Genomic DNA, 25,881 nt, shown 5'->3' with positions numbered 1-25,881 from the left:
TCATTACTGATAACGGGCGGCAATTTGCCGGAGCAAAGTTTGTCGAATTTTGTGAGAACCTAAATATCTCCCACAACTTCACTTCGGTGGCCCATCCGCAGGCAAATGGCGAGACCGAGGTGACTAACAGGACTCTGTTGCAAGGCATCAAGGCGAGACTTGAAAAGACAAAGAAAACTTGGACAGACGAGCTTTATCATGTGTTATGGACATACCGAACTACTCAGAGATTGCCCACGGGGGAGACCCCCTTTGCCTTAGCCTTCGGGACAGAGGTCGTGATCCCAATAGAACTCAAACTTCCGTCAGCACGAGTCGTGGCATTCGACGAACAGCACAACCCACAGGATCTCAAGGCCAACCTCGACCTGTTAGAAGAAAAGCGGAAGACAGCTCAAGTTCGGATAGCGGCTTACAAACAGAAAGTAGCCCGCTACTACAACTCCCGGGTCAAAAGCAAAGCCTTCAGAGCGGGGGACTTGGTACTATGGCGAGCCGCTGTCTCACAACCTCAGAATCAAAGAAAACTCATCCCAAACTGGGAAGGCCCGTATGAAGTCAAGAAGGTAGTCCGGTCCGGAACATACTATCTAAAAGAGCTCGGAGGAGCAGAGCTTCCGCGACCATGGAACTCAGAAAATCTGCGAATGTATTATCAATAGCTTCGCCTTAAATAAAAATTTCATATTTGCATATTTTTCTTTTAGCACGAGTTTATAACGACAGGAAGTAACTCCCTCATATAATCGAAATTAAGCATGTTAGGAACATGAGGAGAACCTCGTCCTAACATGAGCAAAATCAAAGACCCAGTTTCTTAAAGACCGGATGGGGAGAGAGGCCCTAGCAACGGCCCTTATGTGCCCCCACAGCCTTGTTAGGAACAGGAGGAGAACCTCGTCCTAACATGAGCAAAATCGAAGGCCCGATTTCTTAAAGACCGGATGAGGGGAGAGGCCTTAGCAATGGCCCTTATGTGCCCCCACAGTCTTGTTAGGAACAGGAGGAGAACCTCGTACTAACATGAGCAAAATCGAAGGCTCGATTTCTTAAAGACCGAATGGGGAGAGAGGTCCTAGCAACGGCCCTTATGTGCCCCCACAGCCTTGTTAGGAACAGAAGGAGAACCTCATCCTAACATGAGCAAAATCGAAGGTCCGATTTCTTAAAGACCGGATGGGGGGAGAGGCCCTAGCAACGGCCCTTATGTGCCCCCACAGCCTTGTTAGGAACAGGAGGAGAACCTCATCCTAACATGAGCAAAATCGAAGATCCGATTTCTCAAAGACCGGATGGGAGGAGAGGCCCTAACAACGGCCCTTATGTGCCCCCACAGCCTCGTTAGGAACAGGAGGAGAACCTCGTCCTAGCATGAGCAAAGTAGAAGACCCGGTTATTTAGAAACCGGATGAGGGGAGAGGCCCGTACAACGGCCCTTACGTGCCCCCACAGCCCCCTAACATGAGCTGGAATTGACTGTCGGTAGTAAAAGGAGAACCTTGTCCTGACACAAGCAAAGACCTAGTCGATCAAGACCGGACGGGGAGGAAAGCCTCCTCAACGGCTTCTCCACGCTCTCACGATCCCGTTAAGAGCAGAGGGAAAACCCTCACTCGAACAAAAAAAAAAGGAAGACGAAAAAAGAAAGCGACGAACTACACCAGTGATCAATGAAAAACAAACTACATCAAAGACATAAGGAACCTCGTTTCAACGAAGAAAGATACTCCTATCGAAAACCCTCAGTCGTTAAGAGGGAACTCAGCACAGGCCATGGAAAAATCGACTTCCTCAAGGTAACAAGAAGTTCGGACCCCCAAGCTCGAGCACCGAGAGGAAGCATCGAACTCAAATGGCCTCGAAAGGACCTACGATCATAAATAAAAAGGGCAAATCAACACAGCGACGACCAGGAACCTACAAACAACGTCGGCATCGAACAAGACGGAAGACAAGAGAAGCTCGGTAAACAACCACTTAACACCAAAATGGACAAGGTAATAGAAAATTTTCTTTTCATTTCATTGGTGAAGTATACATTACAAAGCCTTGAAGGCCAACAAAAAAAAAAGAGAAAAGAAGGAACAAGATAACAAAAAATTCTCTTTTCATTTCATTGGCAAAGTGCGCGTTACAAAGCCTCTAAAAAAAAAAAAGCTCTAAGGAAGCTCGGCTTCATCAGACTTCGAACTCTCGGTTCCGGCCATCGTCGAGGATTACTTTAAGTACCTGGCTTCTTCTTCCAGTCCCCCTTTCGGATCAGCAATTACTCCAGCATTATCTTCAAAGTACATGTAGACGCCATCTTTTCCGCGCCATGGTTTCCGCTGCCTCACGATGACGGCGGGCATGACCTTTTTTCTGAGGTCAGGTTCCCCCTCACAGTGACGGCGGGCATGACCTTCTTCCTGAGGTCAGGTTTCCCCTCACAATGACGCACACCGGGAAGCACTCGCGGTCGAAGATGTGCCATAAGCGCGGGCTCTGGGCGATCAAGGCGAAATACGGCCAGATCTGTCTCTTCTACCCTCGCCTTCTTCGTCGACCCGGAAGTTGCAGCGCCTTCCCGCTTGTGGGCTTTCAGACTCTGGGCTAACATCTGAGCCACGTCTGCGCCCATCTCTGCAACGAAGATCAGCACAGTCTATAAATGGGGCCGCGGAAGCAGAGAAAGTTCTGGGGCTAACCTAGGCTGGTCTGAGGGATGCAGGGATACAGAGATGAGGACGACTCGACGAATGCCTAAGGTCAGGAAGGAAAGATCGAAGAAACTCCCGTGCAAAGTGAGATCCCCGAAGGGGGGAGGCGGGTTTAAATAGGCGATGGGGTCCGGTGCAATAATGACTGCAGGACTCTCTGACCAGTCCATAACCGCCGCGTGGCCCACTCACCGTGGCAAGTGGCTGAAGGTGGCCGACAATTGGTAAAACCATTATTACACCGTACCTAGGGCAGCGCTCCGACGGGAATTCCAAAGGAAAAAAATCTTTTCCGAAAAAGACTCCAGTACCGACGTGCCGAACGCCAAAATATCTAGCAACCACCGAGTGCGAAAATCGAGGAGAGGCAACTTCGACTGCGAGAATTTCTCTGTACTTCATTCGGAATCCGAACTCGGAAGTAGGAGAACTGGTGTTGGGTATAAAATACCCCCAACCGAAGTTTGTAGAAGACTGACCCTTCCAGGACTTTTCCAGCTTCTGACCTTGCGTGGCATCTCTCTGAACCCCCTCGATCGTCTGGACTTCTCCGACAATGAGCTTCTGCATTCACTCATCGGGCCGCCCTAAAGGCTCTCTAGGCCTCACTATCGGCCGACCTTCTACAGTAATCAACTATCCTCCGAATCCCCTCCGAACTTCTTCCGGACTTCGTCAATATCCGAGCTCCTCCGACAACGAGATTCCTACAGCAACCAAACTCCATCCAAGTTTCTACGGTAGTCGACCGCCTTCTGAATTCCAACCGAGCTCCTGCGAGAGCCGAACTTCTACTACGAGCGGTCTACTCCGAATTCCTACAGTGGGCTGTCTACCCCAGATATCTACCGTAAGCAAATTTCATTCAGGCCTCTACTGTAAACAAATTTTCTCCGAACTTCTATTACAGATAGACTTCAGCCAAGCTTCTTCGTAGCCGGATCCCAAACGAGCTTCTACCATAGGACAGGATCCACCGGCTAGGTCATTACTCTGAGCTCCCACGACAACCGATCTTCGACCGAGCTCCTACAATAAGCGGCCTCCTTTCGGCCTCCTGCAAGAACCAAACTCCGTCCGAACTTCCACAGCGGATGGGTTCCGGACGAGCTTCTGCAAGAACCGAACTCTGTCCGAACTTTCACAGCGGATGGGTTCCAGACGAGCTTTTGCAACGGACGGGCTCCAGCAGCTGGATTTCTACAACGGTCGATCGCCTCCGGATCCTTCAGATTCCTCCAACAGACGAGCCTCCCCAACACCATCCGAAGTCCACCACCGGCCGACCTTTCGCCAAATTCCTCATGAAACCGGACTCCTCCGACGGATAATCTTCAGACGAGCTTCCGCATCAGGCAAATCCCAGATGGACTTCCCTAGCAATTGGACTCCTATCGGACTTCGCCAACAGAAAGTCTTCATCCGAGTCTCTACAGCAGATGGTTCTCACCTGTGGCCTCAGCGCCCAAGGCCTCCGACAACAGTAGACTCGTCAGCGACCTCGAAAACATCCGAGCTTCTCCTAGATCGACGAAACAGAGAGCCATTCTATTCCATCAGACATCCCAACCGAGCTTCAGCTGACAGATCCGAACTCTCTGACAAGTCACGACAACGGACACCACTCTCCGTAACAAACTCCACGTGGTCCTGAACGATCCTCTGACGCCACTACTCCCATAACAAACTCCGCATGGCCCCGAACGGCCCACTACCAGGCAGTTACGGACGTCACTGTCAATTAGTTGCACTCTCCATCTATAAAAAGAGATCCCAGATACGTTCTTCTCTAAGCTCAAAACTCTATCTCGAAACTCTGCTAAAATTCCCACTCGAGCACTCCATTTCTGTTGAAGCCGAGTACTGACTTGAGCGTCGGAGGGTTTTGCCAGAACACCCCCAATTCCGGTTTAGACTTCCCTTGCAGGTCCCGGCGGTGGCCATAGTCATCCCAGCTCCAGCTTCTCCGGCTTCGGCAGAATTCTGCACCAACAGGAACTATTTTTTTTTTGTCTAGATTAGGAATATTCTGTAAGTATTCTAGGAATATCCTGTAATATTCTAGGAGTATCCTATAATTAGTGTAGGAGATTATTTCCTAGTTTGTTATATTCTCTGCTTATAAGAGGAGAGAACTGACTGTAGCTGAATGTACAGAAATAAACAATCATTTTCACGTCTTTAAGAACTCCCCTAGCATCAACAATAACTTTTAGATGCAAAGGATGAAAGAGAGTATTATGGACCATGGGAAAGGAAAGGAAGAAAGTCAAACCTACAAGAGCATTAGAAACCTGATTTCCTTTAGGGAAAGTGCGGGTGATCTTCATAGTAGGAAAAGATTGAATATTATCCGAAAGGTTTCTAAGACAAGGGTGAGCAATAGAGTGGGCAAGGTTCTTAGCCATGTAATCACCGTTGCTAAATCACATTTGATCCACAAGGCTCTTTCTCCAAACAAGTTGAGCATGTTTGACCCCTTACTAGGTTGGCCCCAACCCCATTGTTGGAACATTAGAATTTTTAGGGGGATAGCACTAGCAAGAATGACAATGCCTTCACATCCTTGAGAGTTGAGACCAAACCTAGCACCAAAATCACCTCCATTTCTGGTAGCTCTGTCAAAGTTTAGTTTCAATCATCCTAGCTACAGGGGTTTCCTGAGAACTAGATGTTAAGAGAGAGAATCTAATGTGGGCGTAGTCAAAAGAGAGATAAAACCCTAGGTGTTGCTCTATTGAACCCTAAGAAACTCATCATCTAAAAGGTAGGTAGAGTGGATAATTTGATTGCTAGGCATTTCATTTTGCTCAAATATTTCATGATTCCCAATCTTTCCCAAAGAAAATAAGAGACTGAATTTTGATAATATATATGCTTAGTTTCAAATGTCAAGAGCCGAAATTTTGATTGAAGGTTCGCCATCTCGATATTGGAACCATATCGGTACTATGCTGGTATGGCATCATTATGACCAATACAATGGTCGGTTCAGCATATTGAGTCTCAATTCAACCCCCATACCGAGTCTCACTTCGGTACCATTACAATATAGTAAGCCCGATACGGGGTGCCATGCACTGGTAATAGGCTAGTGTACATAATAAACACAAAGTTTGACACTTCATGTTGACATAATGACAAAGAGACGTGGCCACCTGTACCCAGAAATGTTACCACCTCTCTCTTCAAGTATAGAGAGGAAAGAAGCTACCTAGAGATATATGTTTTTCACAACTTTGGTTCCCTTGAAGTCAACCAAATGATGGTTGATTCTCTATACATCATTTGCCTAAGGATTCAATTTCTGAATAAAATCCAACAAGACACGATGCTAGAGCAAGAAAATAAGGAGTATTCATCAGCTTGACGCCTTCTACAACCTTGCTGTCCTAATTGTCTCATGCTTGGTAAACTATTCAAAGAAGACAGCTCCAATATAATTTCCAAATGAAAATTGATATCCGAGGATGCATCTTGATTGCCCAAATCCAGGAAGCGTCCTCTGTACCTCAATAGCTCTAATTTTTGAGTTTACACTTCCAGTACCTGGATTTTCCTCAGATTTGACCCCAAATAGAGACTGTCCCTCCATGTCTCATTGATCCTAGGAATAGCGAGAATCTGTGGAGTCATATGATCTGGAAATTGCTGATGAATCTCCTCTATAATCCAACCATCGCCCTGGAAAAGACTGTTGACCAGCAGTTCATGATCAACTAGATCCACATCAATAGAAGCAGCCATTTTAGTATAGGACATAGTGGATGTAAACTTTAATTATGTTCCCTCTTCCTACATTCCATTGAAAATGATCTAACAATAAATCATCCCCGCCCCCCCCCCACACACACAAGGTAGACACCTTTCCAAATCCAAGAACAACCTTGTCATGATTCATATGTGCTCCAGTCCCAATCAAAGTGATATTACTCTTGAATGATGTTGACCAAAGATTTCCCTCCATATTGACTTCACTAGTTGCTTTACTAAGTACCATATTTTGCAATAAATAGAGATCGGGTATACCGAGGCCATCTGGTTCTTAGGAGAGCAAACCTAGGAGAGCAAACCTGGTCCCAGTATAGAAGATGCATTCCTCTTTTTGATGGATCATGTACCCAGAGAAAGCTTCTCATAGTTTTCTCAAGCCAACTGATAAAACTTTTTGGTATTTAACAGTGTGTAAGAAGATGAACAGAAGCGGATGTTAGAACAGAATGTAACAACGTGAGTTGCCCGGCCAATGAAAGCAATGATCCCTTCCAAGTGTCCAGCTTTCCATTTGAAAGATCTTTCATAAACTGCAGACCAATACCTGTGATTCTTCTGTAAGATACTGGCACCCCCAGATATCAGCCCAAGTAATCCACCTCCACTATCTATACAAGGCCATTTATGGCTCTAGTTTTCATGGAGACATTGTGGGACTGAAAAAGACTGATCATTTACAACGCTTCACTGTCCATTCAGGCTGAAAGCAGCAGTCAATTACTTCCTTTAATGCAATACAAATCTCTTTTGATAGCTTTTGCTACAAGCGGGCAATTGTCTGCAAAAAACAAGTGATGAATGATGGAGGAATTTGGGACAGATTGCTATCCTGAGATTAAACCAATCTGTACATGTTATTTCATAGTCCATAAAAGCATATCAGAGCAAAGAATAAAAAACATAACAGGGATAATAGGCAAACTTATCTGAGAGCAGTTGTGGATGTAAACAAATTCTACGTTGATCCATTAACTAAAATGGCATAACAAGGATCTTTGATGCAGTCTATCACCCAACAAACTTCTTTAGAAAGCCAAAGTTGTTCAATACAACGAAAACATAATTCTGCTCATTTTTATCGTAATCCTTTTCCAATATCCAATTTTACAGCTACTAGACCTTCCGACGCCTTACCAGAGTGAAGAGCATGGTTCGCTGAACTGCCCTGATCCACCCGATTCAGGGCGCACCAAACCATGCTGGCAGTTGACCAGGATGGTTCTAATGTTCGAGACAACAAACTAATGAGGGGAAGAGGGTGAAGAGTAGAAGAGAGAAGGGGGAGGGAGGGAGAGGGAGAGAAGGCCTCCGTAGGCCATCAGAGAGCAGCTAAGCTCACTGTGCCACTGCCAAGCTTGGTGAGGGCGGAGGGAGGAAAGGAGCCGGATGCCTCCGGGGGTTTGACAAGGCCATCATGTTGCTGCCGAGGCCGGTGAAGGCTGGAGGGCCTTCTAATCGAAACAAAAGCTTTGGCCCATGCTTCATAATTTTTTTGGATTTACTGGAAGAAGTCAGCAACCTGTTTCATAATTTTTTTTGGATTTATCGGGTGAAGTCCGCAACATTCACTATTTTTTTTCAATTTTTCTGAATTTTCAGTTGCCAAGTTCATCCTATAAATCCAAAAAAAATTACAAAACAAAGGCCAAAGCCCCTTTCAATCGGGAGAAAGGCAAAGCTCCTCCTTTGGCCTTCAACAGCCTCAACGGTGGTGCAGCAGCCTTGCTAGCCCTCTGATAGCCTTCGAAGGCCTCTCCCTCTCCCTCTCCTTCCCTCCCTTCGCCCTCCTCTAGCTTCCATTGAGCTTGGCAGCAGTGCAACAAATTCGACTGCCTTCTGGCAGCCTCCAAAGACCCTCTGCCTCTCTTTTCCTTCCCCCCTCACTCTATCCTCTCCCGTTCTCCCTCTACCCTCTCTATTGTTGATTTGGGTCCGATAAGGAATGGCACAGGGGCATACCAAACCGTACCATTGGCCGACCAGTCCAAGCTCTGGTATCAGCACAGCGAGCCTTGGTGAAGAGACTGAATAGCTTCTTTGTGCCATCATAATATTATCTATGATACTTCTCCCCAGCACAAATGCCACATTTTCTAGAGAGATTAGATACCCAAGAATAGTTTTATTCATCCGCTTTGCCAATATCTTTGCCACTATTTTCTAGATAGTATCACATAAGCTTACAAGTCCGAATCAGCCGGCCTCTAAGGTTTTCAAAACCTATGGAACCAACTTTATGAAGGTGGGTTCCAAGATATAGGCATATTGTTTGCTCTAAAGAAATGCTTAATTGCATTGCACATCTCCTCCATAATAAGCCAGCATAGTCTAAAGAGAATGGAAAGAAAGCCATCACGGCCAAGCGACTTTTCAAAAGGTAAGGATCTAATAATAGCTTCAATCTCTTCCATTATTACAGATTTAGTAATATTGGCACCCTCAGCAGCAGTTACTACTCTCGGGAACCATGGGGAGATTGGTAGGAATAGGTAGTGGCTCAAGAGCCCATTTCAATTTGAAGTAATTATAAAGGCTGTCTCTTATAACTTGATCATTATCAGAAATAGCCCCATTGTCATTTTTTATTCGATTTATATTTGTTTTCATCTGAATGAGTGTAGATATATGAAACAACTTCACGTTCCTGCTGCCTCCTTTCAACCAAATGATTCTTGACTTTTGCCTCTAGAAAGTTTCTTGTCGAACGAGCAACTTGTTGTATGCAATTAGTAGAGATCGAAAATGATGTAATTGTAATGGCTCAAAATGACCAAGATCATTTTTCATTTGTTGAAGATAAGAAATATCTTCTTCCAATTTCTTAAGTCTAGAATTGCCTAGTGTCTCTCTATTTTTCATCAGCATAAAGCCTTCTTGGTTGCCCCTTATTATGCGTTAGCAAATCAATGACTTGGGACCTCCATGCCTGTTGCACCACATACCAAGATTTTGGATAGTCCATCAAAAAGTTATCAAATCCAAGGAAAGCTGAGCATTTGATTGTGGTTAGCACTTAGCAATAGGGGATGATGGAGTGAAGTCACCTGAGACAAATGCAAAACTTAGCAATCTGTAAATCTGTCAAACCAGTCTCCATTACATATTATTCAATCAAGTATTTCCCATATTCAAGCTAAACTAATCTTGTTCCATGGTAACCTAAATCAATGATGAGTCCAATTGATTGCAAGAATATTTGAATCGCGAGCCTCCACATCCTCTACAGATTCTCTGCCTCCTTTTTTCTCTGCTGCACTAATAATGCAATTAAAAACCCCTGCTAACATTTTGGGCATATTAAGTGACAACACTCGGGAAGCTTCAACATACAGTGATATTTCAATCATGGAAGTGCTAGCATAAACCACACAAAGTACCAAAGGAAGAACATTAGGAGTAATGGGAGTATACATTATTTAAGATGAAAATGAAGTAACAGAGACATCGCCTAAGCGAGCTTTCGATATCAAAATCATGCACCCAAAGGGAACTTCTAAAAGAATTGCATTATAGTTCCAAACTCTTCACAATCTTCTTAGCACATTTAAGACTGATTTACCAGATAGACAAGTCTCCAGAACAATAAAAATTACGTTTAAGAGTGATTTACCAGATAGACAAGTCTCCAGAACAATAAAAAAATTCAAATTATATTTCATGATTATTCCTACTAATACAGATAAAAGCCAATTTCCTGCCCCTATAATTCCTAACAAAATTCATCTGACGAGACAAAAGAAGGCATACCTCCTTCGATTCGTTTCCACAATGTTGATCAATTCCAAGATTTTGCCATCAACATACTGGATAGCCACTCTAGTGGATGAAATATTTGAATGGGATTTAGAAACACCCCTTGTCGAATTACTCTTCCCTTCTTCATCCTTATCTTTATTTGTCTCGATCGATATTTCTCCTCCTTTCCGATTCTCTCGGGGTTAGACAAATTGAATGCTAGAGCCATCACCCTAGTTCACAATATCTCCTTTAGCTGCATGCTCAATTTTTTGAGAAGCTTAGAATGGACCTCCATTCTGGATCTTCACCATTCTTACGATTTGGATTTTCTAGGTTCTCTTTCTTGTTGAGATGCAAATTTCACTCTAGCTTTTCTCAAACTTTCCACGGTTTTAACGAGGTGAAGAGCCACGAATAGAAAGGAAACTTGAAACCAACACCTGGCAAGCATTGGGTCCATTAGTAGCTCACTTTGGTGGACTTTTCCTTGACCTAGGGTGTTGCTTGGCCCGCCCTTGTTGGACCTAAAGGGGTCCTCATCCCAAGATTGGGTTGGGGAAGTCTATGGTCATCTTTTCTACTATTTTTCTCACCATTGGATAGGGGAGGTATTGTGATCTCCATCATCCAATTGCCACCCCCAATCTCACATACCATGGCCTCCATCACCGTGTCCATATCTTCTCCTAAGATGCCCTCTACAATACTCTTCTCGCTCATCTCAAAGGTAAGTTCACCTCCTACCAAGGATTTAAGTCCCGACGGGACGGGGACCGTCCCGGCTGTCCCGTCCCGTTCCTTTGGCATGCTGGCCCTAAGGACGGGTGCGGGACCCCGAAACGCACTTCCGACCTCGGTCTCGGCCATCCCGGCTTCATCCCGACCAAATCAGGTGCCGGCACGGCCATCCCGATCGTGCCTTTTTTTTTTGACGATGATGCTTCGAACGGAGAGAAGAATGAAAGAGAAGTCGAGAAGGGGTACCGACCTCTTTCTTTTTCTGCTGGCGACTCGGTGTTGGCATCGTCGCCGAAGGGAGCACCATCTTCTCCTTCGACTCCACTTTTTCGAGAGGAGAGCACGTCGGGAAGGAGGCCGGGAGAGGAGAGCACGCCGAAAGAGAGCCAATCGAGAGGCCGGAGAGGGAGGGAAGAGAGAGGACCGGAGACGGTGGTGGAGGCGAAAGAATTAGGGCTCGGAGACATGGAGCCTTCGGGCTCTCGCACGGCCACTCCGGATGTAGCCACTCAAGGCAAATCCCGAAGGATATGCACAGTGGATGGCGTGCAGTCCGGAATCGGTGAAATACAAAGGGTAGCGTGGCGTGTTATCCACCGTGGGATTCGCATGGGACATGGTGGAGAGCGTGCAATCCTGAATTGGTGAAATACAAGGGGTAGCGTGGCGCCGTGGAATTGGCACAGCCCAATTGCACTTATGCATGCAATACGGAGGTGGGATATCATGTGAAGCACGGCATCATCCTCTTAAAAAAAAAAAAATCCATGCCCGAGACTCCATTTTGCACCAAGACGGCTATCGGGACGACCACCGGGTTGGGGCGGGATGTGGGGCATCCCGTTCCAGGCAAAAATCGAGACGCCCCCATCCCACGGGATTTAAAACCTTGCCTCCTACATGCATGCCATCTTTCAAATCAGACAAAAGAGCAAACTTAAAGCCATCATTTCCCCCATGATTGCTATTGCCTGGCTCTGCTACCCCACTACGTTTGTCAACCTCGTTGCCTTTACATGCTCCAAAATTTGCTGTTTGGCCTTTCATGCCCAAGTTTGGGAGTTCAACTAGAAGATCCTACTTTAACTTAGCAACGTTTGTTTCCTCATCCTGAGCTAACTCAGTTATCTCCATCCTTGGGAACCCTAGCCACCACGCTCGTTCTACAACCAGCCATAGTCCATAAAGGTAAGATTTGGGCATCTGCATCTCTACAACATCATTTGTTGAATGCATTAACCTCGAAGTATTGTTTCTGTGCAATTGATTGCTACTATCCTTCCCAACCACCTCAAAGCTCTGTGAAGTATAAGCAATGGCTTCTTCCCATAAGAGCAATTCATTGTTGTGTGTCCCTCTCAACCACAAGAGAAGCAATAAATAGGAATCTTCATAGGAAAACTATGGCCAATAAGTCCTTTCTCCCTCTATATCCATCCCCCTAACCAAAGGCTCTACAATATTTACTAGGACAAACTCTGACATATCCTAACTTAACAATGTTTTCAACTTAGCTATCCAAATGGAGAGGTTGTCCTGCTGCAGCAGCAATCCTTATCACTGCATCCCTTCTCCAAAATTCCATTAGCAACTTGAGTAATATCATTGACAATGCTGCTTCATTTATAGGATCCTTTGAAGGCTTGAAATTTGTTTTCCACCTTTGCAAAGCCAAAACTTGCACTACTGTCACCCATAGGCCTCTTGACAAAACAGAGAACATGTTTTCTTCCAATTTTAAACAGAAAATGTAGTGGTCATTGGCCATACTATGGTTGCAATCTTGGAGTCAAATTCCAATCTGATTTGAGAACCTTACCAACTAAACGTCATCTAGATGGAATCCTACCATTCTTCCAAAGTTTCAATCAAAGCAAACTTACAATCCTTTCTCAGATCTTATGTGTCCTCCATTGTGAAATTGACGATCTGTCTAAATGCTTTTCTAAGCCCATTTATCACCTTCTTAGTTACCTGATGGGTAATCCGTCAAGATCTAGGCTCTCCCTTAGATATAATAGCTCAAGACCTCCCTTCATAAGCAAGGGGACCTCTGCTATTTGCTACCTTACTAACAGGTAGGTTCTCCCTCCTGTCCTCAGCCATGATCTCAATCTCCTATCCAACAACTAAGCTCTCCCTAAGTAGCACTGGCTTGCTCACCATTTCTCTACCTCTTTCTGTGAATAATAGTTTGGTAGATGACCAGAAGGGCCTTCCTTCACACACTTCTTCTCACACTAAAATTCCAAGGACTTAAGAGGTAAACCAACCTCCTAAAATATCTTCTTCCTGGAATGAACAAAGAGAAATGAAAGCTGCAGTTGTTCTGGTTAAAAATAAAAAGTGAAAGAGGATTGCCTCAATAATAATTAAGCCTTATCCAATGCATCTATTTATGATATTTCTTCAAATGCTACAAAGAATACAAGGAAGAATCATTCAACAAGCTTATTTAGGAACTTTTTGAGAATTCCTGTGGTAGACTTTGACAAATTTCTGAGGGCCTATGGCAACATCACCACTGATCTGACAGGATCAGCAAGAAGAGAGCATGCAAAATGGAGAGGAGGTAGCTGGAGAAAGAGAGTGAGATTGTGGAGTTGCAGGCCTAATCCTGGCAAGACTAGAAACAGGCCTCAAGAAGTCCCGTATTAATCCCACAGGGATCAGGCCCCACAAACCCCCTCCATCTCCTCCCTCTCTCGCTCCACCCATACCTCCGCTTTCCATGCTCTTTTCACAAAATCCCACTAGATTGGTTGGATTTTGCCAAACTAGGCCCTTCATAGTGAATACATAAAGAGAAAGGATTTATATCCCAATGCATCCTATTGCATTCTGCAGATACCAGATCATTCTAACAAGAAAATGGTACTCGTAACAACAATTTACTCATGAACTGGGATTCCTAGATCAACCTGGATGGTATGGCTGGCATGGATGATGTAGCCTTGTAGATGAATCAAGGCTACATGATTTTTAAAACAACTGATTTGCTTCAAGTCTATAATAATCTGAATGAACCTCTGCTTTTCAACATTCAAAACTGACTTTTATGAGATCTGCTTTGCTATGGCAGACTTTCTTTATCACTTTCTATAACAGCACAAGAAATCAAAGATAAAGAGTGGGAGAAGATAAAAAATAGGAGAAATGAAAGGGAAAGTGGTGAAAGGGAAAGGAGAAGAGAGAGAAGAAAGGAAAACAAGACCTGCAGCCTTTCTTTCTATCAAATAAGTTCTCTACATAAGACTCCAAGACCACCTATAACAGCTAGTTGCTGAAACTTTATATTAACAGTTTAAAAAACTGTCAGCCCTAACTAGGATTCTATAAAAGCAATAAGATAAAAGCATATCAGCCAGCCAAAACCTTTTGAAATTGGACTTCAGCAATAACAAATAACTAGCTATAGTAGCCAGCTAAATCCCAACAACATATAGACTTACTGAAGCCCACTTTGACTAACAATAGGACTCCAAAAGCCACCCAAAAATAAGGCATTATTGACATCTTAGTCATTTCTCAGCCCAATCCCAAAGGTCCATTTTTTCTCAAGTGAAAACACATTTAGGATCTTTTTGATTTTTTTAATTGGACAAGATGCTCCTTGTAATCTAATTAATGACTAGGTTCTAGATCCTTTAAAGTTAAATGATCATTATGACTTTATTCTATGCTACTATTATAACCCGAAATAAGGAAATGGAGATGTGAATCACCAAAGGACTATGATTCATAAACCAAAATAAAAATCAAGAATCAAGATTATATTTGTCATTTAACATAAAAATATTAAGGGAATGAGTCAAAAATTGGGCAACACGACTATTTTATCCCATTTATAAGATGCTCATGTCTTAGTTATCTTTTTATAGAAAAAGAAGATTGTTTTGGTATAGGGCTTAAAAAGAGGGAGCAATCCATCAAATTCCCAAAAATAGCAACCAATAAGGATAAGGATAAATTCAAACATAAGAAAAACTAAAGATAAATTCTGCTATCATACTTAAATTTCAGAGTCCATCAGAGGATTGGGATAAATGCATCCCAAGACTCAGAACAACAGTGGCATCCTAGGACAATGTTTTATCTTTTCCCTGCATTCTTGTTGTTAATGGTGGTACCTCCCAATCCATCCTGACCCATCTCCATACCATACCAAGCCAAGACCAAATTGGTGTTAGATGTATGTCCTAAAAGCCAATTGTTGGCTAACACATTGTTCATTCTACCACACAAATGTGTACTTAAACTATTGATTTAATCAATAAAGGGCAAATTTTCTTTTTCCATTCAAGTGTTATGTGTCCTTGCATAATTCTTAGAATTGATGTTACGATACATATTCTCAACTGTTGAGAATTAGAGACATGTATGATCGATTCCTAAATTGCTCCCGATCATAGGATAGTCATGGGGACAGTGATCCATCCAGATAGACCGATACACGGTTCGCTTCCTTCAGAGTAGATGAGTCTTTAATCTACAGTGTAGAGACACTAAGCGCCGGCAAGTGCGAGTAGTTGTTAGAGAACAACTAGTACTAAGCGTGACCATACGAGAGATCACATGAATTTCTATTCAATTATCAGTGATTATCTCGATACTGTAGTTGTGTGACTGGTCCTTTGACCTGCAGTATCACAGTTGCTCGCAGTAAGGCTACTGTAGTTTGACTACACATAAGCATTGATTCGATTATGAGTCTTTGTAGTGGATGTTGACTATAGTTGGTTGAGCTGTGGGAGCAAGATGTGCATCTAGATAGTATCTATCGACCTTGATAGAGAATAATCCTATGAGATTTGAGAAGCTGAGTCCACAAGTCTATGGCCATAATAGTGTAATTGATGAAAAAGAGTTTTCATTTGGAATCACTATTAAACTTGAGCTGATCGGATCTATCATATGACTGATGATGAGGTTTGATGATTTATCCATAACCTGCCATCTAATTGGGACTCACGATAGAGGGACTGTATCACACATTAACTATATCTAGAGGTTCTATTTTGATTCTGCCAGATTGCCACTACATATTACTAGATATCACTGATGGATTGTGACAGCTCCATAGGATCGTTCTAGATCAATTATCCTTGTCGAGTTAAAGTGAAACTGTTCCGATCCACTAAAAGAGATTTCAATAATACCTATGATAGAGATCATGGTACGTCTCGCTACCGGTCAGAATTGAACATATGAGGTCACACATTAAAAAAAGAAGATCTGGAGTAGTTATAATTGGGCTTATGAAGCATCAATTTATATGGATTTAAAGAAATCCTATTGGGTTCATGTTAACCTTACTAGCACCTGGATGAACCCAATTCCTCTTGTAGTTGGTTTGCTTATATGATAAGCATTAGCCAATTTTTACACTTGATTTGAACGTAGCTAAATTTGATTCAATGGACTCCAATGGTTGGATGCTCAATTTAAGGCTTGAATTAAATCAAGAAAAAGTTTGTTGATTTTATTGATTGAAAATTCATCTTGATTTGATCAAGAATCTCTTGAAGTAAACTTACGAAATCATGTGGGCTGATTTGAGAGTTTTTAACTAGGTCCCATATGATGGGACGCCCAAGCCCAATGTGGGCGTGGATCAAGAATGGGTGGCGCCCCATTGATTTGGTCGAAATAATTTAAGACTAGGACTGCTAATATGATTAGGAGGGATCCTAATTTGATTATGACACTTTTATGTTGTCTATTTAAAGGATCCTAGCCCTACCTCTCTTAACATCACATATTCTCTTATCTTTGCCGCCACCCTTACTGTGCCCAACACCTCTCTCTCTAGGCGTCCTCTCTTGGATCTAGGAGAGAGGTGGGCAGCATCCTCTTTCTTGATGTCAAAGGTTGGCACCAAGGTTCTTGGTTTCTTCTTCTTCCTCTCAAGTTTGTTGGAAATTTATTACAACCACTTCTTGATAGTAGTTCTTCTTGATTAGTTAAGGAATCAAGAAAGGTTCTTAATTTCTTCAAGAATCAAGAAAGAAATATCAAAAAGGGTTCAAGGGTTGATTCCTATCCAAGCTTGGTTCAAGCCTATTCAGACCTTTGGTTCAAGCAAACAAGATTCAAGAAAAAATAATTCAGGTCGGCCCTATAGATATCCGTAGAGGCAGAATACTTGTACTGCTGATTCAAAAACTGCTCAATCCCAGATCCAGGGATTGAATTGGATTCAGCCCCTATTACAGATTTGAAGCAAAAGAAAAGCGATTCAGGTATGTGAATTGATCGCAGGATTTTCTTTATTCGTTCTAAAATCAGTTTATGTTAATTTCAACATATGAACTAGATCCATAGGTACTTTCATATGATGAATGCATGTTTAGATTCAAATTATTTTAATCTGATTTTCTGCTATATTTTGAATTTAGAAAAAATTTTGAAATTCACATATACTAGCATCTGTAGAAAATCCAACAGTGACGTCAAAGCCACAAGTTCATATGTATGAAAGTAGCATAAAAGTTTTGAAAATTATTTTCAAAATACTGATTTTGCTTCATACATGTGATGTATGTGTTTATGTTCAGTCTGAAAAATATTTTAGTTCTAATTTTTATTCATATATGCGATATATGAAAGTATGCGAAGGTTAGAAATTAAATTTCTGCAATCTAAAGTTTTCATGTATACGATATATGATGTCATATTTAGATCTGAAATTAATTTCTGAAAAATTTAAAATTTTTCATATATATGATACATGATTGCATGCATATTCTGAAAATATTTCGTGAACCAAAAAACTTATTTTTTATGCAATGAATTTAGATCTGAAAATTATTTTTATGATCTAAAATTAGTGTGTGCATGAATCGTTGGGCATGGATAGTTTTGCATTAGGATTGTATCTTAGGTTATTGATAAAATCATATTGAATTGAAATCGATATAGCTATTGATCAAACCGAATCAAATATTGATTTGGATTAGATCAATTGAGCTTATGATTCTACAAGTATTGTAGATTGAGTCGATTAAACCCCATATGTAGAATCAAGTCAACCTAAGGACCTAATTCGACTTTATGGCTCGAATCCGATTCATCTAAGCTGACTAATTGAAACCAATAAGCCATTTGGTGTCTAAGACAAGCCATTTGGTTTTTAATTGGGAGGCTATTCACCTAGACAATTTTGTCTTCAACGAATTAATGACATACCCTCCCATCGATCTCACTTACCTGATCAATTAGAAGATTGGGTTCATTAATTGCTAAGGCGCTTTGTTTTAACCCATGCCAGTTAGATCGATCATGTGATGACTGATTAGATGAGACCTGATCTAAACCTCTCCAATCAATATTAAGTCTTATGGTCTTCCATCATTGTAGAAGTGCGGACGTGGTACTGACGTTGACTGTTCTCGACTAGTTATAGTGGTTCAGTTGTATTAGGAACACGCAACCACTCTACTAGCAAAGAGTTGCTCTAAGGTGAAGATAAAGTTGGGCCCAATATGTGTAATCGAAGGGACTCGATGATGGCTTCACATCTGATTGTGAACGATGGATTTGGCTTAACTAAAGAGTGGGGCAATATGTGTTATCTGAGCTCACATGAGTTAGAGACCAAGTCGCTGCAATATGCTTAGAAAAATATTTGGACAAAAAATTACCTACGCATCGATGTGCGTGTCATCAATAACTGTTAGGTGAGGTGCACGGCATCGGTGGGACCACAGCACCCACTAGAAATCTTAGATTAGTCGCGTCGGATTTTCATTTTTCATCCGAAGAGTATCGAAATCCGAAAAAAATAGTAAGTCTATTTGCATCTAAAAGTCCCTAGAACAAATATAATTTTAAGTATAAATGTCTAACTAGAATCTCTACTCTCACAGATAAACAATGTCGGCCTCTAACCCACTAACCCTCATCCTTGAAACCAACCATTTGACTGGCATAAATTTTAAGGACTGGCTCAAAAACCTCAGGATAGTCCTGACATCCAAGAAGATTGGGTATACACTCGACCAGATCGCTCCAGCCTTACCATCCCGTCCTACGACAGAGTAAAGAGCTGCTCTAGATAAGTAGACAGATGATGATCTTAGGATAAAGTGCTATGTGCTGGCTTCCATGTCAAACGATTTACATAGCCAGCATGAGCACATGCCCACTGTCCGTGCCATGATCACTCACCTGCAAGAGTCGCGTGCTTCAAATTATCCAAACGATTGTTCAATATGAAGATGCGCGAGGGGCAGTCAATCCACGATCATTATATGATAATGATCAAGAACCTTAAGGAGCTTGAGAAGCTTAGACTCACTATGTAGAGGGAGTTAAAGGTGGATTTGATCCTCCAACCCCTAACAAGTTTGTTTGGACAGTTTATCATAAACTACCATATGAACAAATGGGACTACAACTTACCCGAGTTGGTCAATATACAGGTCATTGCTGAGGGTACCTTAAAAAGTTCAAGGGGCTCTGTTCTTGCTGTTGAGCAGACACCTTACAAAAAAAAATCTTAAGGGAAGAAAAAGAATAAGCCTGCAAAGAAGAAGGAGAGCAAACCTAAGGACACTCCGAAGAAAGCTGTGGAGAAGGGAAAGTGTTTCTACTGCAACTCCGACGGCCATTGGAGAAAAAATTGTCCGTCTTACTCAGAGAGCCTAAAGATGAAAAAGGATGAACCACCTTTTGAAGGTATGCTCATAATAAAATCTAACCTAACGGTTTCTACTTCTAGTTGGGTATTGGACTCTGATTCTAGTACTCATATATGTACTTCAATACAGAATCTAATAGAAAGTAGAAAGTTGAGGCAAAATGACATAATCCTTCGGATCGGCAATGGAGTAAAAATTGCTGCAGAAACCGTTGAAACCTATCCTCTTCGATTATCGTCAGACTTTAGATTAGATTTAAAAGACTGTTATTTTGTTCCCGTAGCTAGCCGAAATTTGATTTCAATTTCTGTACTAATACAAGATGGATTTATTTTTCAATTTAATAAAGACTATTATTCTATTTATTTACGAAATAAATTAGTTGCATCTGATCTTTTCATTGACAATCTTTATCACTTGCATGTTGATGCTAATATGAACTTAAACGAGCAAGTAGTGAGTGCCGTAGGCTAAAAGAGATCCAGAGATGAGTTTAACCATAAGTATTTGTGGCACCATGGCTTGACCATATTGGAGAGGACAGGATAAACAGACTGAAAAAAGATGGAATCCTAGATTTGATTAAATCTGAGTCAATTCCGGCCTGTAAATCATGCCTCCGAGGAAAAATAACTAGGTTATCCTTTATGGGACAAGGGGAAAAAGCCACTAAGTTACTAGTCCTGATACACACTGACATGTATGGCCCATTTAATATGCAAACCATAGGTGGTTATAGCTACTTCATTACCTTTACTAATGATCTGTCACAGTACGGATATGTATTTCTCATGAAATAAGTTTGAAGCCTTTGAAAGGTTCAGAAAATTCAGGCATGAGGTAGAGAAGCAAACAGATAAACCCATCAAAGTCCTTCGATCTGATCAAGAAGGGGAATACCTAAGTGCGAATTTCTAAGATATCTTAAGGAGAACGGCAAAGTCTCTTAATGGACTCCTCCCGACACATCTCAACTCAACGAGATATCCGAAAGGAGAAATAGAACCCTATTGGATATGATCCGATCCATGATGAGCTTCGCTGATTTATCCTTATTTCTTTGGAGACATGCTTTACTTACGGCGATGCATATTTTAAATAGGGTTCCTTCTAAATCCGTTCCTATTACACCATATAAGATATGGCACAGTAAGAAGCTAAGTCTGAGTTACCTTAAGCTTGAAGATGTCCAGCCTATGTCAAGAGATAGAAAGCTCACAAGTTATAGGATAGATTCGTTGTAGCTCGATTTATAGGATATTCAAAAGAATCTATGGGGTACTACTTTTACTTTCCACATGATTACAATGTAATTATGAGTCGCAATGCCACATTCCTAGAAAAATAGTTTATCTAGGATAGTGGTAGTGGAAGGTTAGTTGAGCTCGACGAGAATGTCTCTGAAGAGCAATAACCTATAGATCCTCAGGAATCCGTCAATGATGAGCCAGTAGTTAATGTTCCACCTCCTCGTAGATCAGATAGAATCTCCCATCCTCCTGAAAGATATATAGGTATGCTAAAAAAAGATGTAGAGGAAGCGTTCCTTATAAGAGATGGGGGTCATGATGCTGATCCTAGTACTTTTGACGAGACGATGTCTGACATCAATTTCGAAAAATGATTAGATGTAATGAAGTCAAAAATTGACTCAATGCATTCGAACCAGGTATGGACCTTAATGGATCTATCTGAGAGAATTATTCCCATTGGATGTAAATAGAACTACAGAAGGAAAATAAATGCCGATGGTAAGGTAGAGACCTATAAAGCAAAGCTGTTGCTTTATAGTCAGCGAAGGCATTGACTATCATGACACTTTTTCACCTATAAGCCATGCTGAAATCCATCCGCACATTACTTACTGTTGCAGCTTACTATGATTATGAAATCTAACATATGGATGTGAAAATTACTTTCCCGAATGGATATCTTGAGAAAGATATCTATATAAAGCAGCCTCTGGATTTCATGTCTGATGATAGTGATCACCGAGTCTGCAAGCTGCAAAGATCCATCTATGGACTAAAGCAGGTTTCTCAGAACTGAAATCTTCATTTTGATGATGCGATCAAATTGTTTGGTTTTATCAAAAATGAAGAGTAACCTTGTGTTTATAAAAGGATCAGTGGGAGCATGCTTGTCTTCCTCGTACTGTACATAGATGATATCCTCCTTATTGAGAATGATATTCCCATGCTGATCTCGATCAAAGCTTGATTATCTAAAGAATTCTCCATGAAAGACTTAGAAAAAGCGTCATATATCCTTGGGATAAAGATCTATAGAGATAGATCTAGAATGATGCTTGACCTGTCACAAAAACTGTACATAGAGAAAGTGCTGAAGCGGTTCAGCATGAAAAACTCCAAAAGGAGTTTGCTATCCCTTAGGTATGGTATTCGACTCTCCGAGATGATGTATCCTACCACTTCTGAGGAGATCGAGCGCATGAGTAGGATCCCTTATGCTTCGATGATAGAAAATCTCATATACGTTATGCTATGTACTCGACACTTGCTGTGAGTGTCATGAGCAAATATCAGTCGAATCCAAACGAGCGCTGGATAACTGTGAAGAACATTCTTAAGTACTTACGAAGGACTAAGGATTTATTCTTGATCTTTGGAGGAGCATCTAAATTGCGGATTGAGGGTTATGCAAATTCAGACTTTATGTGGGATCCTAATGATAGAAAGTCTATTTTTTTCGGGATATGTGCTCGTTTGCAATGGTGCAATCAGCTGAAAGCGCTCCAAGCAAAGCATCACCATAGATTCGATCACAAAAGCTGAGTATGTCGCCGCTTCAAATACTGCAAAAGAAGGCTTCTGGTTCAAAAAATTTGCCGCGGAACTCAGTGTAATGACATCGGATGCTATATCTCTGTACTGCGACAACAATGGAGCCATAGCACTTGGTAAGAAGCTCCGATCTTATCAAAAATCTAAGCACATTGAGCGACGGTTCCATATCATACGCGACTATCTCGAGAAACAATATGTCGAGATGCGAAGAGTAAACTCCACGGATAATGTGGCAGACCCACTGACAAAGCAGTTAAGCCAACCCAAAAATAGAAGCTCACCTTGAGAAGATAGGACTTAGATTAATGGCCAATTGATTTTAGTCCAAGTGAAAGATTGTTAGATGTATGTCCTAGAAGTCAATTGTTGGCTGATACATTGTTCATTCTATCACACAAATTTATACTTAAACTATTGATTTAATCAATAAAGAGCAAATTTTTATTTTTCATTCAAGTGTTATATGTTTTTGAATCATCCTTGAAATTGATGTTACGACACATTCTCAACTGTTGAGAATTAAAGGCATGTATGATCGATTCCTAAATTGCTTCCGATCATAGGATAGTCATGGGGACGACGATCTATCCAAATAGACCAACGCACGATTCACTTTCTTCGGAGTAGATGAGTCTCTAATCTACAGTGTAAAGACACTGAGCGGCAAATACGGATCGTTGTTAGAGAACTAGTACTGAGCATGACCATACGAGAGATCACATGGATTTTTATTCAATCGTCAGTGATCATCTCGATGCTGTAGTTGTGTGACTGATCTTTTGTTTCTTCTTCCTTTCAAGTGACCTTTTCCAATAGTGTCAAGGGTTGGTGCCAAGGTTCTTGGTTTCTTCTTCCTTTCAAGTTTGTTGGGAGTTTGTTACAACTACTTTTTGATACTACTTAATTAGTTGAGAAATCAAGAAAGGTTCTTGGTTTCTTCAAGAATCAAGAAAGGTTCTTGGTTTCTTCAAGAATCAAAAAAGAAAGAAAGATCAAAAAGGGTTCAAGGGTTGATCCCTATCCAGGCTTGGTTCAAGCCTATTCAGGCCTTCGATTCAAGCAAGATTCAAGAGAAAATAATTCAAATCGACCCTGTGGATACCTATAGCAACAGGACACTTGTACTGCTGATTCAGAACCTGCTCAACCCCGATCCAGGGATTGAATTAAATTCAGCCCCTATTACAAGTTTGAAACAAAGGAAAAGCGATTCCAGTATGTGAATTGATCACAGATTTTTCTTTATTCATCCTAAAATCAGTTTATGTTAATTTTAACATATAAACTAGATCCATAGGTACTTTCATATGATGAATACATACTTAGATTAAAATTATTTTAATCTGATTTTCCACTGCATTTTGTATTTAGAAAAATTTTTGAAATCCATATGCACTAGCACCTGTAGAAAATCCAACAATTGGGATGGGTCTGAGTATTGAGACTTTAATCCTTGATGCTCGTTCCACTCAAGCTGAGAGTATTAAAAAAGTTTTTCTTGATGATCCTGGTTAAATGAACTATTGAAATCTGTAAAGGCAATTTTTTCAATACCTTCAATTCACAAATTTCTATTTATTATGTCTGATAAGTTTTTATCGATTAGCAAGTATTTCCCAGGGAACACCTTAATGTGTTAGTTTTGAAATTTGGTGTCACTACTGGAACTTTGCAAGACATATGGTTCATGATGATGATCACAAATTTAAAGATTTCTTTATTCAGAGACCAAACCTTAAGATGGAAACTGAAAGGCATATCTATTCAATTATCTTATTCATAAGATCATTGTCTACAAAAGCCTCATCACTTAATGCTAAGCGCACAAGCACAATGCACATATCTATATTATTCTTAGACAAGGGAAAAGTAGAATGAAGGTAATATGTGGTAGAGATGCATGCAGTGGCCTTAGCATGTATGGTCATGGTAGGAGTCTTTCAACAAGTGATCATGGGAAGGAGACTTAGCGGCTCGCCGAAGAAGAGATTATGAAGCTGAAAGCTTGTAGACAATTTATGCCATTTTAGAGCAGGCTAATGGAGGATAACCTTGAGCAATCCACCAAAGAAAGCTGACAAGCAGATATCCAGGGGTCTGTACCACAGGTGCAAAGGATCTAGTAGTATAAAATCTGATCAGTTTCCATATCCAAATTTTCTAACCATTTTTGTATCCCTCAAAGAAAAGTGAATGCATATGAAGATTTATACATAAATACCAGAACAATATCCTGATCCATTTTCAGCCCTATTTAGTCCCATAAAACTTTCATAACCTCCAAGAGGATAATAAGTGACAACATTAATACATCTTCCACTTTATTTCCAAACAACGATATCTTTAACTTAGTAGGTTGCATTCTTGAACCATTAACAACACTCTTCAACATAAAGTTTTGTAGTTAGAAAAGTTATTAGATCGACTAAAAGAGCCATATGATTAAGTAGATGAAGCTTTTTGAACAGTCATTCATTTGTTTTAAAAATATAATGATGAAAGTAGGAGCAATTGCATGCTTAATTCGGATTAACAAAATATAAAGTCAAATAATTTCTTATCTAGAAATTTGTCTTACCCAATTTTATATCGAAATCCATAACCAATTTAGTACAAATATGGATACAAGTTCAATATCCAATTAATTAATGTTAGTATCCATATTCATATTCACTAAATAAAGTGGACATCATTATGGTTACATACTGATAAAGAATCCATATCTGACCCATTTTTAGACCTAGTTTGGACCCATAGAAGATTGTAGTTAGCACATAAAATTGTACTTAGACATAGTTCAGGTCCTATTGATTTTTACTTTGGAGTCCTATATGCTCCTTTATATTGTTTATAGGAAAAGTTTTGGCCACTTGGACAAGTTAAATGTCTCTTTAATTGTTTGATTAATTGGTTGCTTTGTAAAAGTTCTGCAAGAATTGGGTACTACAAAGGCAATACGACAAAACAATCATCATAGGAAATGTTTGTGTACAACGTTTTAGCAACATAATTTACCATATTGTAACTACCGCTAAGGTTAAAAAAGGCATATGAGGAGATAATGTATAATAATAAGGCATCATAACATTTTACAGCTGTTTTGCTTCCTTTGTCATTTTTTAAGGGTTTTGTCCCCCATTCCCACTTCAAGCAACCATCCATGGATAACAAATGCTTTCTGTATTGAAACTAATAAATCAACCTTGATTAGTATAAGTCCCAGTATAAGCTTCCTCTATTTTACAACAAGAAGCATCTACAAATAACTAAGGTTGCATATAGTTGAGGTATAAAGTGGGCATAAGGCTTGGAATAAGCCTTATGTCTACCAAACAGCATTTGTTGAGGCATAGCCATGGAACAGTTAGGCTGGTTCAACTTGCACATGACCAGCATAACTATTGGAAGGAGAAGCTGCCATAAGATATTTCTTGGCATAAAGCCACCTTTTATGCCCTTTTTTTACTTTTTTATGGATAAAAA

At 40.9% G+C, this 25,881-nt stretch overlaps 1 protein-coding gene across 3 annotated transcripts in view; it reads right to left on the bottom strand.

The window, feature by feature from the left end:
* LOC105033126 (pentatricopeptide repeat-containing protein At3g59040) overlaps window positions 1-25,881 on the bottom strand; it is an 83,341-nt gene that overhangs the window by 14,126 nt on the left and 43,334 nt on the right. The window lies entirely within an intron of this gene.

This window comes from Elaeis guineensis, chromosome 5 (genome assembly GCF_000442705.2).
Source record: "Elaeis guineensis isolate ETL-2024a chromosome 5, EG11, whole genome shotgun sequence".
In the NCBI taxonomy this organism is placed as follows: Eukaryota; Viridiplantae; Streptophyta; class Magnoliopsida; order Arecales; family Arecaceae; genus Elaeis; species Elaeis guineensis.
Note: the sequence above shows the minus strand (reverse complement) of the source record. Positions and strands in the feature narration are given on the sequence as shown.